This window comes from Asparagus officinalis, chromosome 1, assembly GCF_001876935.1.
Source record: "Asparagus officinalis chromosome 1, Aspof.V1, whole genome shotgun sequence".
Taxonomy (NCBI): domain Eukaryota; kingdom Viridiplantae; phylum Streptophyta; class Magnoliopsida; order Asparagales; family Asparagaceae; genus Asparagus; species Asparagus officinalis.
In genome coordinates, this window is record NC_033794.1 from 127,136,534 (window position 1) to 127,153,711 (window position 17,178).

Here is a 17,178-nt window from a genome sequence, read left to right on the forward strand (position 1 = left end):
TACTGATCTGATCAATTGACCCTCGAGCCTCAATGTTCTTCAGCTTAGCCATTCAGACTCGTGATCACGTTATGGCCAGCTTCACTCCTGTGGCACGGGAGCATGTGCTGGCTGTGGCCCCGCCCTTCCGATGATGTGCCACCGAAGAGAGAGGGGGCATCCAAAGACGCTTATTTTGCGTAGTCGCGTGAGCCGCTAAGCCCCCGCGTGCAGGAGTAGCTGCAGGTGGTTTGGCGGCCGCTCTACGTGAGGCCATCATCCTTTCCGGCGCTCCTGGGCGTCGGAGAGGCCACGGCGACTGTTCGTGAGATGTACAATTGGCTTGCCAAGCTCCCTATCGCCATTGGGCCCAAAGTTACACTTTGTCACCAAATTTACAGCCTTCGCAGTGTCTGTACTTGTTGCACATCTTTTAGTCTTTCAAGTTGTGAGGGAGGTGGGCATGAGTGTCTGGGATGGGACGAGTGCAATGGCCGGACTCTGAAGATGGCGGCTTGAGCAGCCCAGGCGTTCCCATGTTAGTCATCTGGGCAAGACAACAGGCGTAGCCCACCAGGAACATAAGCTGGAAATGGCACCCTCGCCCAAATGCGACAGCCAACCATGCTCTGCCAGCCATGGTATAAACATTTAGAGTTATAACCAATACCATAAAATGTAAAATACGTACAACAAGGACACATACCATGGTAAGGACAATTATGCGTATCAACAGACTTGCCGTGCCAAAAGATTATCATAAAAATGCAAAAGCGCTTTATTTCTCAACAAACTATAAAAACTATAATCACTTAATGTATTGTATCAGTTATTTTAAGATAAAAATCTGCATAAAATAGCTTATACAAGTCATTTAGTTACCACAGAGGCATATATATATATATAGATTAATGCGGGTATATCCGTCATATGAGAAGGATTCCCTCAGATACAATGATGTAGCCACAATCTTCGACCAAGTGAATAAAGTAGGAGAGAGAAGTGCCTCATAAATACACTTCGGTGAAGAATTGTGCCACATCATTGTATATGAGCAGAATCCTCTCATAATGACATATGATACCATTAATCTCATATTATATATATATATATATATATTATATATATATATATGTTTTGCAGTCATCTGTTGCGGTCAGTTATAACTCTGTTCAACATCAGATATAGGGATTGCCCGGATTGGACTGCATAAATAGCAAAAATCGTATGCACGAGAATCCAATACAATAATAAAGAAATTGTGCCACACCAAACAAAAAAACAATCTAGACTTCCGTATTCACTCCAGGCCAATTCAACTCATAATGCAAGATTTCCTGGATACATAATGTGAATCTCCTTGCAAATTCACAGTATTATAAAGGAATTGCACGGCATATTAAGCAAGCAAAGGAACAAAGAAAATTTCAGATATTAGCACTAAGAAATGCCGGATGAGAAAGCAGTAAAAAATCAGAGCAGTCAAATAGCTTCTTAATATAGTGTGCCATTTAAAGCGTCCATGCTCACTTCTGCATAAATGAAACAACCCTAAGAGTGAGTCCGCAGCCACACTATTAGTCTTGTGTGATACCACAAAAATCCTGCTCAGCAACTCATTTGCCCTAAATTGGACCCAATCCGCTCATAGTCCAGTGCTCCTTTAAGGATTAGCAAAACGCTGCAAACATGAAACACGCTCAAACTAGGAATCACAGCCATATTGTTTTCCACACAAAAACAACATAGTTAACAATAAAGGGAAACAAGTCCATAATAATCAAGGATAAGAAAATAAACCTTCTCATTTTTAAGCATAAATGGCCTTGGATATCCAAGAGGATATGCATGTTATCTATTCTACCTGGGCTACTCCTAATATGGAGCCGTACCCATACCTAACATGTGTTGTACCATTGCCGTATCCGACACTTCATAGACACTCCTTAAATATATGCACATATTTATTTAAGACTTTGTGCTCGATTATGCAATGCATGTTTAATTTAAAACACTCATCATACACTCTTCGATATTTGATTAGATCGTGAAGCTTAGTCGCTTTTATTATTGTAGTTCCTTTTAATGTACAATTCAGAATAGAATCTGTAATCCACATATTCATTAGTATTCACGATCTGGCTTATACACAGGAACTCTATGTTCTAATCATGTGGTCTTGGGATTCTTCCATTTACTGCCAGTTGAGCGCTGAGTTAATATCTAAATAATTTCGACGCAGAAAATCTTTTGATCATATGATTTTTAAATCTTTTGTAGTTCTTTCTTCTGAATTTAGTTTTTAACATATTCTTTTGAAAAGTTCACCAGAATCAAAAGCCACGTTGTTAAAAGCCTTAGTGATGAGGATTACTAAACCTATGAAATTAATTAGGATAAAAGCCTGATAATCTATGCTTCAAGACAATCTAACGAATCAGAAACAGAGGGAAATGTTTGTAGTTGTAGGGCATTCTTCTATTTCTATGAGAAATATGCCAATGCCAGAAGTTAGGAACTGAGCAGCACGTGTTTGTTGATTTTCCTGATTGACCGGCAAGAGAGGAATATCCTGGTGTAATTAATTGCCACTAAACCACTAAACATCTTGGGAGATGGGCAATACCTCGTGGAAGAGATCGTGGGTGATGATAAAGAGTTTTTAGAGCTAAACGAGCAAAATTGTACCAGCATGATGCCCGCGGCATTTTGCTGCAGAAAATGCCAAAAAAATAATGGTTTAATATTGCAAAACTAAAACAAATTAGCAATAACATACACCGTATACCAAACTACAGAAATACAAAATGAATTTAAAAAACAATTCAACAGGATATGTTGCGGTCTAAGAGTGATGTTTAGTAATAGATGGATATTCAGATAAACAATGGCTTTGAGTATTTTAGTTTAAAAATACACTGTATCTACAACGTTTTGAACAAAAACATAACAAGCTTCAAGCCAAAAATAGAACAACTTAACCATATACCATACTTGTGACATATAAAGTGGATTTAAAATTAATCCTCATCAGTATTTTGCGGTCAAAGTATGATTTTGGAAGTGGGTTTTAAAATAAATGCATGGTGTAAACCTTTTGGTTTTAGGGGGCAAAAACTCCTAAAAACGGATGGTTGACACTTTACAAATAAATGGGGCGCCAAAGCTTTGGGTTTATAGGTCGAAAAGCCATCTAAGATTCATGATGCTTCAACATTAGTGTGAGAAAAGAAAATAATATGATGGTCTAGGCATTTTATTATACTGTATACTTAGCACTCTCTCTCTATATAATATATATGTGTGTGTGTGTGTGTGTGTGTGTGTCAGAAAAAGTACAGTAATTTACTAACTTACCACAACTGCTGAAATACAATGACGGGCTTAAAATAATTCGGTAAAATATTTTTGGCTTCTAAAAGTGATTTTGGAAGTGAGTTTTAAAATAGATAGATTTGAAACTCTGCCGTTTATTAGCCAAAAATATTTTGGGAAAGCGGCATGAATTTTTAAAATAATGCCAGTAGACCTTTAGGCCTTATGAGAAATAATATTTATTGAACTACAAAGAGGATTTAGAATGGAGATATTGAAACTTTTGCTTTAAATATTTGGAAATGCGGCTTTAACATATGGATTAAAAACTTTGGCGTTTACTAGCAAAAAACTTGTCTTTTTTTTTCTTTTTTGAGTTTAAAAATAAATGAGTAACTTTTGGTTTAGGAAAAAAAAACTCTTTTTTCTGGGGAGTGCTTAATAAAGGGGTAGAAATTTGGGTATATAAAGCAAGATGACAAAAAAGAGCACAAAAAAAGTTGAGGTTTCCTCTAGGATTCGAAACCTGAGATCAGCCAACAACTAAAGGCCCAATAATTACTGCTGTGGCACATGACAGCCTTACATACTTTCAGCACATCATCCTACATGTTAAGTAATTGCAGATGAACTTGTAGCTAAGCACTGTTCCCCTCCAATAACCTTAGTACTTATATAAGTTAACATGTGTCTGTCTTCAACTTTATATTGGTTACATACTGATGTATAAGGAAAAGTCCGGTGCACTAACTGCACTAGCTAGTAAAACATCTTGGGAGATTGGCTATACCAGTGATGAGATCGTGGCCGACGACAAAGAGCTTTAGAGTAAATTAACAGGTGTTTTTCTTCAACGTACGTCGGTTATGTGCTAATATAAGCATGCTACCTCTGATCTACTTAAAGCATAAATTTAATCAAACTAGATGAGATCTATTATTCCTTCATCAATAATTAAAGCTAATTGAGAGTATACTTTGGAGAAAAAGGAGTCTTCATAAAGGATATTGCCCAATATAGATGAAAAAATGACGGCTTCAAGATGTTAACTTGAAGGAGGTGGACATCACAATTTTGATGAATTCCTGTTGTTATAATACCGACCTTTCAAGCAAATTTAGAATTCTTACCGTATATTTCTGATGTTGCTTCAGCATTTTTTTAATACCTTTTTGTGAAAGTTGGGATTCTTCTTCAAACACATGAAGCATCAGGACCCAATGCAGACCGACTTCTGCATGGTCAACATTTAGTTTTCTTTTAAAAAAACCAATCAAACACTGCTTAATGTTATAAAATTTTCTGTAGATGACCATTATTTTAACAGCTTCCTGCCAGTGTATTGATGCTTAAATTTCTGAAGCCAGGAGGCATTACTCCATATACTCCCTTGTAATCACCCATTTATTCTGTTTTAACAAGCTGGTTAACTTGATTAGAACGTTAGGAACACAACAACCTGTACAAAACTTAGATGCGCCCATTCATTAGCCTTAAAATTTTAGAAATGTGCCTCAGAAATTATAAACAACATTCATGATTAAATTTGAAAACAGAAGGAGATAAGTTTGATTTTAAGCACATTTATTTAGATTGAGAGATTAGAACCTGAAGAACTTGGTCACGGCTTGGATTTGCTTCCTTAAACCAGATGTGCGTCCACTTCTGTTGCATAACATTAATTATGTGCCTCTGAGTTAATTTCAATTCTTTTAATCATGATACATTGAAAACACTAAAAGCACTAGAAGTTAAATGAAAATTAAAAAAGATTGTTCCAATTTAAGAAGATTAACATATATTTAAATATGAATATTGTTGATAATGTCCACCAAATATTGTCGATTAATCTGAGTGGATGCTACGTCTGTTATTACATATTTATTGACTCACTAAAGACTTTTGTACAAGCAGAAAGGGATAATTATGGTTCATTTAAGAATGCAAATTTTTACAAGTAGATAGAAGAATATAAACTTAAAAGTTTAACAAACTCTATTAAGCCAAATTTTCAGGCATGGCTAGAGTAAAAAGTAGGTAGAGTTTTACAAGGTAAACTTGAAACTTGAAGCTCTCATTTTATTGCTACATGAAGCTGAACTAAACTCTTCAGATGATGTTTCTAATGTTGTTTAAAGTTTTATTAAACTCAAATCCATTGGTAGTTTAACGAAGTACATGTAATACAACAGGCCAAATGTCAATGATTAACAATTAAAGAAATATAAAATACCCTAAAAATATTTATCGCTAAAATTTATATAAAATGTGACGTGGTTTGAAAATTAATTACAAGTTAAAATATGTGAAAAATAATATATGTTAATAAGGTCTTGCAAAATTCGATTTTTCAAAAAGGTCCTCCCATAATCTTCTTCAACCTGTTCTTTTGTCATTTTTCCTTCTTGTAAAAATAGTCACTTAAAGAAATAAAAGAACCTTAAGATACTGCTATAATATAATCTCAAAGAACAATGATTATACATGACTTTTCTTAATAAGTTATTAATCTTGAGAGCTTGGAATGCAATATCAAATTGGATAACAGAGCAGGGTTAACATGTACGGCCGAGGAAACAAACTTCAAGAGCTACATTTCTTTTCAAACTACAAGCATAAAGCTAAATGAATTTCACAAACAAAAAAAAAAACAAATGGAATCAAAATATATTCTAAGCGTTATATGTGATCCAATCGCAGCAACTACCAATCATATCCATAGCATAATATCTCAAGATCATCATAACATCGGCAACAAAAATGTTTAGTGTTACTGATGTATGCTTCTGTTCCAGGAAACTTAGAAAGATAGCATGGTGGTGTACTCTTCAGTCAGACCCAAGCAAAATATTAAGGATACGAAAGATGCCATAAATCACGAACCTCATAACCAATTACTAAAATCTTGGCACATGCAAATGCCCATGAAAAACTAAATGTCATTTTGTAAGAGTTAACTTCCAATCACTGATCGCATTGTGAGTATAAATTATTTCAATAAATTTTTTAATTTACATCAAACAAACAGATAGATAGGTGTAAATTTTCTCTAAAGAAGTTATTTATTTGCCAATAAATTTAAGATTTGAAATTATTTTTATTTTCAACGAGATTCATGTATGTATATTAAATTAGGTTTTATATACAGGTTTTAACACATAAATATTTACACTAAACTCCCCTCTTTACGTCTTTTGCAGTTTCGATTTGAAAAGGTGCTCAAGTATTCCCCATTATATAATTAGTAAAGATTTAGATTTTTCTTGCAGATAAAAGTAAAATTGAAGCTTTACTACTTCTTGTGAACCCTAACTCGCCTCTAGATCCCCACGAAAAAGATATCTATTCAAATCTTAAAATAATTGGATACCGAATACAAAAAAGAATTAATTTTCCAGCAGATATCAAGCAATAACAGCTTCGAATAGTAAAACAACAATAATTATAACCAAGAAAATCTTAGAATCTGGGAAACCCTAGCAAAGGACTTACCTTTTTGCCGCTTAATCCGGCGAATCCGCCATTGCCATTGGCAGAATCAGGCCTCCCTCTTCTTGCGAAGCCGCACCAAAGTCCATTGCAGAGGAGATTAAAGGAAGAAGTAATCTAAAACCCTAGAGATAGAAAAAAAAAAGGGAACGACGAATAAACCCTAGAAATAGAGAGAGATATAAATAAGGGGATGAAGTGTTATTTATCGCGTGTGGACGTGAAAGGCTCGGGTGCATTAAATCTAGTTAATTTCGGGCTACGAATCGCGCGGCTTTAGGAATTTTAACTGACTCGTGATTGGCTTCGGTGACCGGATCTCGGGTCCGTGTTTGCGGCCGGCGTCGGTTTTTAATTTGTCTACTTGAGTCCGGATCCGATCTTAGGGTTAGAAAAATAATTCCTTCTATTGATATGATGCCAAAAACAATTCTTGAATTAGTGGTGTTTGATAATAGTGTATTTGTAGTGGGTTTTTAGTCCCACATTGCTTGGGAGAACAAACCTCACACTCCTCTACTTGTATAATATATATTGTGCACACTCAATATTCAATTCAAGGGAAATTTACCCAAGATTCTCTCTCTCTCTCTTACTTAACATGGTATCAGAGCTAGGGCTATTTCCCTTTCAATAAAAATTTTTAACGCTTTTGCGTTCTTCTTGCGAAATCTTGGCTTTATTGCTTTGACAGACCGTTTAATGTTTTATTTTTTTTATTTTTATTTTTAACTATTTGGCGTTCATCTGCCAGATATTTTGCCCTGCCTTTTTGCGGCCTCTTAACGCGTTTCCGTTCTCGTTTAACCTCCGGTTCTATTTCTTTAAACCTCGGTTCTCATTCTAACCTTGCTGTTCTTTAAAACGGCTCATTTAACCTTCGGGTTAAACCTTCGGGTTTCATTTCTAACCTTCGAGTTCTTATTTTAAACCTTCGGGTTTCATTGTAACCTCGCGGTTCTTTATAACCTTCGGCGTTTCATTCTAACCTTCGCGGTTCTATTTTAACGGCATTGTCGTTTTCAAGGACCGTCTCTCGCGTCTCAATATTATTTGCTCGTCGTTTCAAGCCGTCTCTCGGCCTTCAAACGAACGACACTTAGTACAGCATCTCGACATCTTAACGTCGTGCAAGATTTGCTGTTATGCGTCCTTCAGAGAGATTCGCCCCTAAGACCACCTTTGCCTCCCAATGATGCAGAGTGACTGGCAGGGGTGGGTCCACCATCTGTCACCAATGCCGTGCGTGGGGGGGCTGTTGCTTGATACATCTCACCAGTACGGGACAGTTCAGCCTGTCCATCAGCACGTTGCTTCATCCTTGAGGAAGTTACTGATTGCCTCTGGCAGTGGTGATGCTCGTCTCTCAGAACTGCTCGGTGCTCTGTGTGTACAGGAGCAGTTCAAGTGGCAATTGCAGGAATTTCGGTGTTAGTGATTATCTTCACTCGCTTGTGTTGGCTCTGGTCTCACGTCGAGATGATCCAAGCAAATCCAGCGCCACGCAAGGCATTGGTGACAATGGTGGACCACCCTCCCAGTTCACTTTGATTATTGAGGTCCCGGCAAAGTGGCTCTTGGCGAATCTTCTCTGAAGGAGCCATAACAGCAACTCTTGAGGACGTTTAGTGTCAGATGCTGATTACTTAATGTCGTTCGTTTGAGGCCGCAGAGAACGGCTTGAAATCGACGATGCCGTTAATTTGAGACGGCAGAGAGGTCTGAACGACGAATGCCCGTTAAATAGAACCCGACGGTAGAATGCAACCGAAGTTTAAAAATAGAACCCGAAGGTTAGGAATGGAAACCGAAGGTTTAAAATATGAACTCGATGGTTAGAATGAAACCGAGCGTTTAAAATAGGAACCCCGAAGGTAGAATTGAAACCGAGGTTTAAATAGAACCGAAGCGTTTTAGAATGAAAGCGAAGGTTTAAATTAGAACCGTAAGGTTTAAACGAGAAGCGAAACGCGTTAAGATGGCCGGCAAAACGACAAGGGCCAAAAACTGGCAGTAAATGGAACGCCAAATTAATTAAAAATAAAAATAAAATTAAACATTAACGGCTGCAAAGCCCCGCCAATAAAGCCAAGATTGGCAAAGAACGCAAAACGTTTAAAAATCTTTATGAAAGGAAATAGCCCTAGCTCTGAATACCATGTTAAATAAGAGAGAGATGAGAGTTTGGTAAATTTCCCTTGGAATGAATACTGAGTGTGCACATATATTTATTTACAAGTAGCAGGAGTGTGAGGTTTGTTCTCCCAAGCAATGTGGGACTAAAACCCACTACAATACACTATTATCAACACCCACTAATTCAAGAATTGTTTTTGCATCATATCAATAGAAGGAATTATTTTTCTAACCCTAAGATCGGATCCGGACTCAAGTAGACAAATGTAAAAAACCGACCCGGCCGCAAACACGGACCCGAGATCCGGTCACCGAACCAATCACGAGTCAGTTAAAATTCCTAAAGCCGCGCGGATCCGTAGCCCGAAATTAACTAGATTTAATCACCGACCTTTCACGTCCACACGCGATAAATAACCCCCTTCATCCCCTTATTTATATCTCTCTCTATTTCTAGGGTTTTTCGTCGTTCCCCTTTTTTTTTCTCTATCTTCTAGGGTTTTAGATTACTTTCTTCCTTTAATCTCCTCTGCAATGGACTTTGGTGCGGCTCGCAAGAGAGGGAGGCCTGATTCTGCCAATGGCAATGGCGGATTCGCCGGGATTAAGCGGGCAAAAGGTAAGTCTTTGCTAGGGTTTCCAGATTCTAAGATTTTCTTGGTTATAATTATTGTTGTTTTACTATTCGAGCTGTTATTGCTTGATATCTGCTGGAAAATTATTCTTTTTGTATTCGGTATCCAATTATTTTAAGAATTTGACCCGTATCAGTTCTTTTCGTGGGGATCTAGAGGCGAGTTAGGGTTCACAAGAAGTAGTAAAGCTTCAATTTTACTTTTATCTGCAAGAAAAATCTAAATCTTTACTAATATATAATGGGAATACTTGAGCACCTTTTCAAATCGAAACTGCAAAAACGTAAAAAGAGCAGACTTTAAGTGTTAAATATTTATTGATCTGTTAAAACCTGTAAATTTAAAACCTAATATTAATATACATACATGAATCTCGTTGAAAATAAAAAATAATTTCAAATCTTAAATTTATTGCAAATAAAATAAACTTCTTTAGAGAAAATTTACACTAATAAACTATTGCATTTTGATTTAAGAATGTGAATTATAAAATTTATTGAAATAATTTATACTCACAATGCATCAGTGATTGGAAGCCTTAAATCTTACAAATGACATTTAGTTTTTCATGGGCATTTGCATGTGCCAAGATTTTAGTAATTGGTTATGAGGTTCGTGATTTATGCATCCTTTCGTATCCTTAATTTTCTTCTTGGGTCTGACTGAAGAGTACCACCATGCTATCTTTTCTAGTTTCCTGGAACAGAAGCATAACATCAGTAACACTAACATTTTGTTGCCGATGTTATGATGATCTTGAGATATTATGCTATGGATATGATTGGTAGTTGCTGCATTGGGATCACATATAACGCTTAGAATATATTTTGATTCCATTTGTTTTTTTTTTGTTTGTGAAAATTCATTTAGCTTTATGCTTGTAGTTTAGAAAAGAAAATGTAGCTCTTGAAGTTTGTTTCCTCGCCGTACATGTTACCTGCTCTGTTATCCAATTTGATATTGCATTCCAAGCTCTCAAGATTAATAACTTATTAAGAAAAAGTCATGTATAATCATTGTTCTTTGAGATTTATCTTAGCAGTATTCTTAGGTTCTTTATTTCTTTAAGTGACTATTTTTACAAGAAGGAAAAATGACAAAAGAACAGGTTGAAGAAGATTATGGGAGGACCTTTTTGAAAAAAGAATTTTGCAAGACCTTATTAACATATATTATTTTTCACATATTTTAACTTGTAATTATTTTCAAAACCACTCACATTTTTATAAATTTTACGATAAACATATTTTTAGGGTATTTTATATTTCTTTAATTGTTAATCATTGACATTGGCCTGTTGTATTACATGTACTCGTTAAACTACCCACTGGAGATGATTGCTGTTTAATAAAACTTTAACAACATTAGAAACATCATCTGAAGAGTTTAGTTCAGCTTCATGTAGCAAACATTAAAATGAGAGCTTCAAGTTTCAAGTTTACCTTGTAAAACTCTACCATATTTTTTCTCTAGCCATGCCTGAAATTTGGCTTCATAGAGTTTGTTAACTTTTAAGTTTATATTCTTCTATCCACTTGTAAAATTTGCATTCTTAAATGAACCATATATATCCCTTTCTGCTTGTACAAAGTCTTTAGTGAGTCATAAAATATGTATAACAGACGTAGCATCCTAATCAGATAATCGACAATATTTGGTGGACATATCAACAATATTCATATTTAAAATATGTTAATCTTCTTAAATTGGAACCCCTCAATCTGTTTTAATTTTCATTTAACTTCTAGTGCTTTTAGTGTTTTCAATGTATCATGATTAAAACAAAATTGAAATTAACTCAGAGCACATAATTAATGTTATGCAACAGAAGTGGACGCACAATCTGGTTTAGGAAGCAAATCCAAGCCGTGCACCAAGTTCTTCAGGTTCTAATCTCTCATCTAAACTAAATGTGCTTAAATCAACTTATCTCCTTCTGTTTTCAAATTTAATCATGAATGTTGTTTATAATTTCTGAAGCACATTTCAAATTTTAAGGCTAATGAATGGGCCATCTAAGTTTTGTACAGGTTGTTGTGTTCTAACTTCTAATCAAGTTAACCAGCTTGTTAAACAGAATAAATGGGTGATTACAAGGGAGTATATGGAGTAAATGCCTCCTGGCTTCAGAAAATTTAAAGCATCCTACACTGGCAGGAAGCTGTTAAAATAATGGTCATCTACAGAAATTTTATAACATTAAGCAGTGTTTGATTGGTTTTTTTAAAGAAAACTAAATGTTGACCATTCAGAAGTCGGTCTGCATTGGGTCCTGATGCTTCATGTGTTTGAAGAAGAATCCCAACTTTCACAAAAAGGTATTAAAAAAATGCTGAACAACATCAGAAATATACGGTAAGAATTCTAAATTGCTTGAAAGGTCGGTATTTAACACAGGAATTCATCAAAATGTGATGTCCACCTCCTTCAAGTTACATCTTGAAGCCGTCATTTTTCATCTATATTGCAAATATCCTTTATGCACTCCTTTTTCTCCAAAGTATACTCTCAATTAGCTTTAGTTATTGATGAAGGAATAATAGATCTCATCTAGTTTGATTAAATTTATGCATTTAAGTAGATCAGAGGTAGCATGCTTATATTAGCACATAACCGACGTACGTTGAAGAAAACACCTGTTAATTTACTCTAAAGCTCTTTGTCGTCGCCCACGATCTCATCACTGGTATAGCCAATCTCCCAAGATGTTTACTAGCTTAGTGCAGTTAGTGCACCGGACTTTTCCTTTATACATCAGTATGTAACCAATATAAGTTGAAGACAGACACATGTTAACTTATATATGTACTAAGGTTATTGGAGGGGAACAGTGCTTAGCTACAGTTCATCTGCAATTACTTAACATGTAGGATGATGTGCTGAAAGTATGTAAGGCTGTCATGTGCCCCAGCAGTAATTATTGGGCCTTTAGTTGTTGCTGATCTCAGGTTCGAATCCTAGAGGAAACCTCAACTTTTTTGTGCTCTTTTTTGTCATCTTGCTTTATATACCCAAAGTTCTACCCCCTTTATTAAGCACTCCCAGAAAAAAGAGTTTTTTTTTCCTAAACCAAAAGTTACTCATTTATTTTAAACTCAAAAAAGAAAAAAAAAGACAAGTTTTTTTGCTAGTAAACCCAAAGTTTTTAATCCATATGTTTTAAACCCATTTCCAAAATTTAAAGCAAAAGTTTCAATATCTCCATTTCTAAATCCTCTTTGTAGTTCAATAAATATTATTTCTCATAAGCCTAAAGGTCTACTGGCATTATTTTAAAATTCATCCGCTTTCCAAAATATTTTTGGCTAATAAACGCAGAGTTTCAATCTATCTATTTTAAACTCACTTCCAAAATCACTTTTAGAACCAAAATATTTTACCGAATTATTTTTAAGCCGTCATTGTATTTCAGCAGTTTGGTGGTAAGTTAGTAAATTACTGTATTTTTCTGACACACACACACACACACACACACACATATATATATATAGAGAGAGAGTGGCTAAGTATACAGTATAATAAAATGCCTAGACCATTATATTATTTTCTTTTCTCACACTAATGTTGAAGCATCATGAATCTTAGATGGCTTTTCGACCTATAAACCCAAAGCTTTGCCCCCATTTATTTGTAAAGTGTCAACCATCCGTTTTTAGGAGTTTTTGCCCCTAAAACCAAAAGGTTTACACCATCATTTATTTTTAAACCCACTTCCAAAATCATACTTTGACCCAAAATACTTGATGGGATTAATTTTAAATCCACTTTATATGTCACAAGTATGGTATATGGTGTAAGTTGTTCTATTTTGCTTGAACTTGTTATGTTTTTGTTCAAAACTGTTAGATACAGTGTATTTTTAAACTAAATACTCAAACCATTGTTTATTCTGAATATCCATCTATTACTAACATCACTCTTAGACCCAACATATCCTGTTGAATTGTTTTTAAATTCATTTTGTATTTCTGTAGTTTGGTATACGGTGTATGTTATTCTAATTTGTTTTAGTTTTGCAATATTAAACCATTATTTTTTTGGCATTTTCTGCACAAATGCCGCGGCATCATGCTGGTCAATTTTGCTCGTTTACTCTAAAACTCTTTATCATCACCCACGATCTCATCACAGGTATTGCCCATCTCCCAAGATGTTTAGTGGTTTAGTGCAATTAATACACCAGGATATTCCTCTTCTTGCCGGTCAATCAGGAAAATCAACAACACGTGCTGCTCAGTTCCTAACTTCTGGCATTGGCATATTTCTCAGTATGAATAGAAGAATGCCCTACAACTACAACATTTCCCTCTGTTTCTGATTCGTTAGATTGTCCTTGAAGCATAGATTATCAGGCTTTTATCTAATTAATTTCATAGGTTTAGTAATCCTCATCACTAAGGCTTTCTAACAACGTGGCTTTTGATTTCTGGTGAATTTTCAAAGAATATGTTAAAAACTAAATTCAGAAGAAAGAACTACAAAAGATTTTAAAATCATATGATCAAAAGATTTTCTGCGTCGAAATTATTTAGATATTAACTCAGCTCAACTGGCAGTAAATGGAAGAATCCCACCAGACCACATGATTAGAACATAGAGTTCCTGTGTATAACCAGATCGTGAAATACTATGATATGTGGATTACCAGATTCTATTCTGAATTGGTACATTAAAAGGAACTACAATAATAAAAGCGACTAAGCTTCACGATCTAATCAAATATCGAAGAGTGTATGATGAGTGTTTTAAATTAAACATGCATTGCATAATCGAGCACAAGTCTTAATAAATATGTGCATATATTTAAGGAGTGTCTATGAAGTGTCGGATACGGCATGGGTACAACACATGTTAGGTATGGGTACGGCTCCATATTAGGAGTACCCAGGTAGAATAGATAACATGCATATCCTCTTGGATATCCAGGCCATTTATGCTTTAAAATGAGAAGGTTTATTTTCTTATCCTTGATTATTATGGACTTGTTTCCCTTTATTGTTACTATGTTGTTTTTGTGTGGAAACAATATGCTGTGATTCTAGTTTGAGGTGTTTCATGTTTGCACGTTTTGCTCAATCCTTTAAAGGGAGCACTGGATATGAGCGGTTGGGTCATTTAGCCAAATGAGTTGCTGAGAGGATTTTGTGGTACACAAGACTAATAGTGTGGGCTCGGGCTCATCTCTAGGTTGTTCATTTAGCAAAGTGAGCTGCGACCTTTAAATGCACACAAAAACTATACTGCTTGATATTTTCTGCTTCTCTCATCCGGCATTTCTTCAGTGCTAATATCTGAAATTTCTTTGTTCCTTTGCTTCCTTATATCCGTGCAATTTCCTTTATAATACTGTGATTTGCAAGAGATTCACATTCTATCAGGAAATCTGCATTATGAGTTAATTGCTGAGTGAATACGGAAGTTCCTGAATTTTTTTTGTTTGGTGCACATTTCTTTTTATTGTATTGGATTCTCGTGCATACGATTTTGCTTTTATGCAGTCCAATCCGGCAATCCCTATCTGATGTTGAACAGAGTTATAACGACCCGCACAGATGACGCAAAAACATATATATAATATATATAGTACTATATATTATATATAATGAGATTGAATGGGTATCATATGTCATATGAGAGGATTCTCTCATATACAATGATGTGGCACAATCTCCACCAAGTGTATTTATGAGGCATTCTCTCTCCTACTTTATTCACTTGGTGGAGATTGTGCCACATCATTGTATATGAGGGAATCCTCTCATATGACAGATGATACCCATTAATCTATATATATATATATGCCTCTGTGTAACTAATGACTTGTATAGCTATTTTATGCAGATTTTTATCTTAAAAATAACTGATACATACATTAAGTGATTATAGTTTATAGTTTGTTGAAGAAATAACCTTTTGCATTTTTATATAATCTTTTGCACGCAAGTCTGTTGATACGCATAATTGTCCTTCCATGGTATGTGTCTTGTTGTAGTATTTTACATTTTTATGGTTATTGGTTATAAACTCTAATGTTATACTATGCTGCAGCATGGTTGGCTGTCCATTTGGCGAGGGATGCCATTTCCAGCATTATGTTCCTGGTGGCTACGCTGTTGTCTCCCAGATGACTAACATGGGGAACGCTGCTGCTCAAGCCCCATCCTTCAGAGTCCCCATTGCACCTCCTCCCATCCCAGACACTCATGCCCCACCTCCCTCCAACTTGAAGACTAAGATGTGCAACAAGTACAACACTGCTGAAGGCTGTAAATTTGGTGACAAGTGTAACTTTGCCCATGGCGATAGGGAGCTTGGCAAGCCAATTGTACCATCTCACAACAGTCCCGTGGCCCTACCGACGCCAGTGAGCGCCGGAAGGATGATGGCTCACGTAGAGCGGCCCCAACCACCTGCAGCTACTCCTGCACCGGGGAGCTTTAGCGCTTCAGCCACAGCAAAAATAAGCGTTGATGCCTCTCTCTTCGGTGCCATCATCGGAAAGGGCGGGGCCAACACCAAGCACATCTCCCGTGCCACAGGAGTGAAGCTGGCCATACGTGATCACGAGTCTGATGCTAAGCTGAAGAACATTGAGCTCGAGGGGTCAATTGATCAGATCAGTAAGGCTAATGCATTGGTGCAGGAGCTGCTATTGAACATCAGCGCAACTGCTTCCGTTCCTGCGAAGACACCGGTGGCTGCTCTGCTCCTCCTTCCGCTGCTACTCGTTCTGCGAGTAATTTCAAGACCAAGCTCTGTGAGAACTTCGCAAAGGGCTCCTGCACGTTTGGCGACCGATGCCATTTTGCTCACGGTGCTAGCGAGTTGCGGAAAGCAGCTGTTTGAGTTTGCGTTGTCTGAGATTTGCTTTGTTTATTTGATTAGTGGTTGCAGGGTTTTAAGTAATTTATCCGCTCTTGCCGTGGGAAGTGACTACCATGGGACTCGAACTTTCACGGGTGATCTAGACCGACTCTGTGCGGTGTTAATTATACATTTTCTAGCTTTTGTGGTTAGCCTGTAGAGTTATTTATCTAGGCTGTTCTGGTTCTGTTTATTACTTCCCTGGGCTTGCCTTCTCTTCTGTCAGTTAGATGTATTGCGTGGCCTTCAACTGAGGATGTGTTGTGGAGACAGTATTCGGTATTTTTTATCTATCGACTTTTAATGATGCGCAAAAGGGTTGGATTAATAGATTTAGGAAGTTTGTGCACTGATTAAGTTAAGACGTGAACCACTGATGCTGTTTCTCTTGGTGTGGGCTTATAAGCTGTAAGCTAGGTTATTTGATGGGCGTAATAACTGAACTGTTCTCTATACTTGTATATTTGCTGTGTGTTCAGTTTAGCATCAGCCTGATTTATTACTTTTCTTAATAGAAGTTTTGAACACTTGCTATTTATGCTTTTTGTGCAATATCTTTTGTTTGTCTACGAGTCGTCGGGTATGACGACGACGGTGGATTTTTCTTGATAGAAATCTATCGATCATTTGTAGCAGGATTTTCGCAGGCCTCGCACAAAAGCCCGCCACCATCCCAACTGTTTCGCAACAATTCCAGTATTTCTTTTCTTTTCCCTTCATTTATTTATATTTCCTTACCAAGTCTAACCTCTGTTGTCAA

At 36.3% G+C, this 17,178-nt stretch overlaps 1 pseudogene; it reads left to right on the top strand.

Annotated features, from left to right (window-relative positions):
• Positions 9,357 to 16,725, top strand: LOC109838039 (annotated as a pseudogene).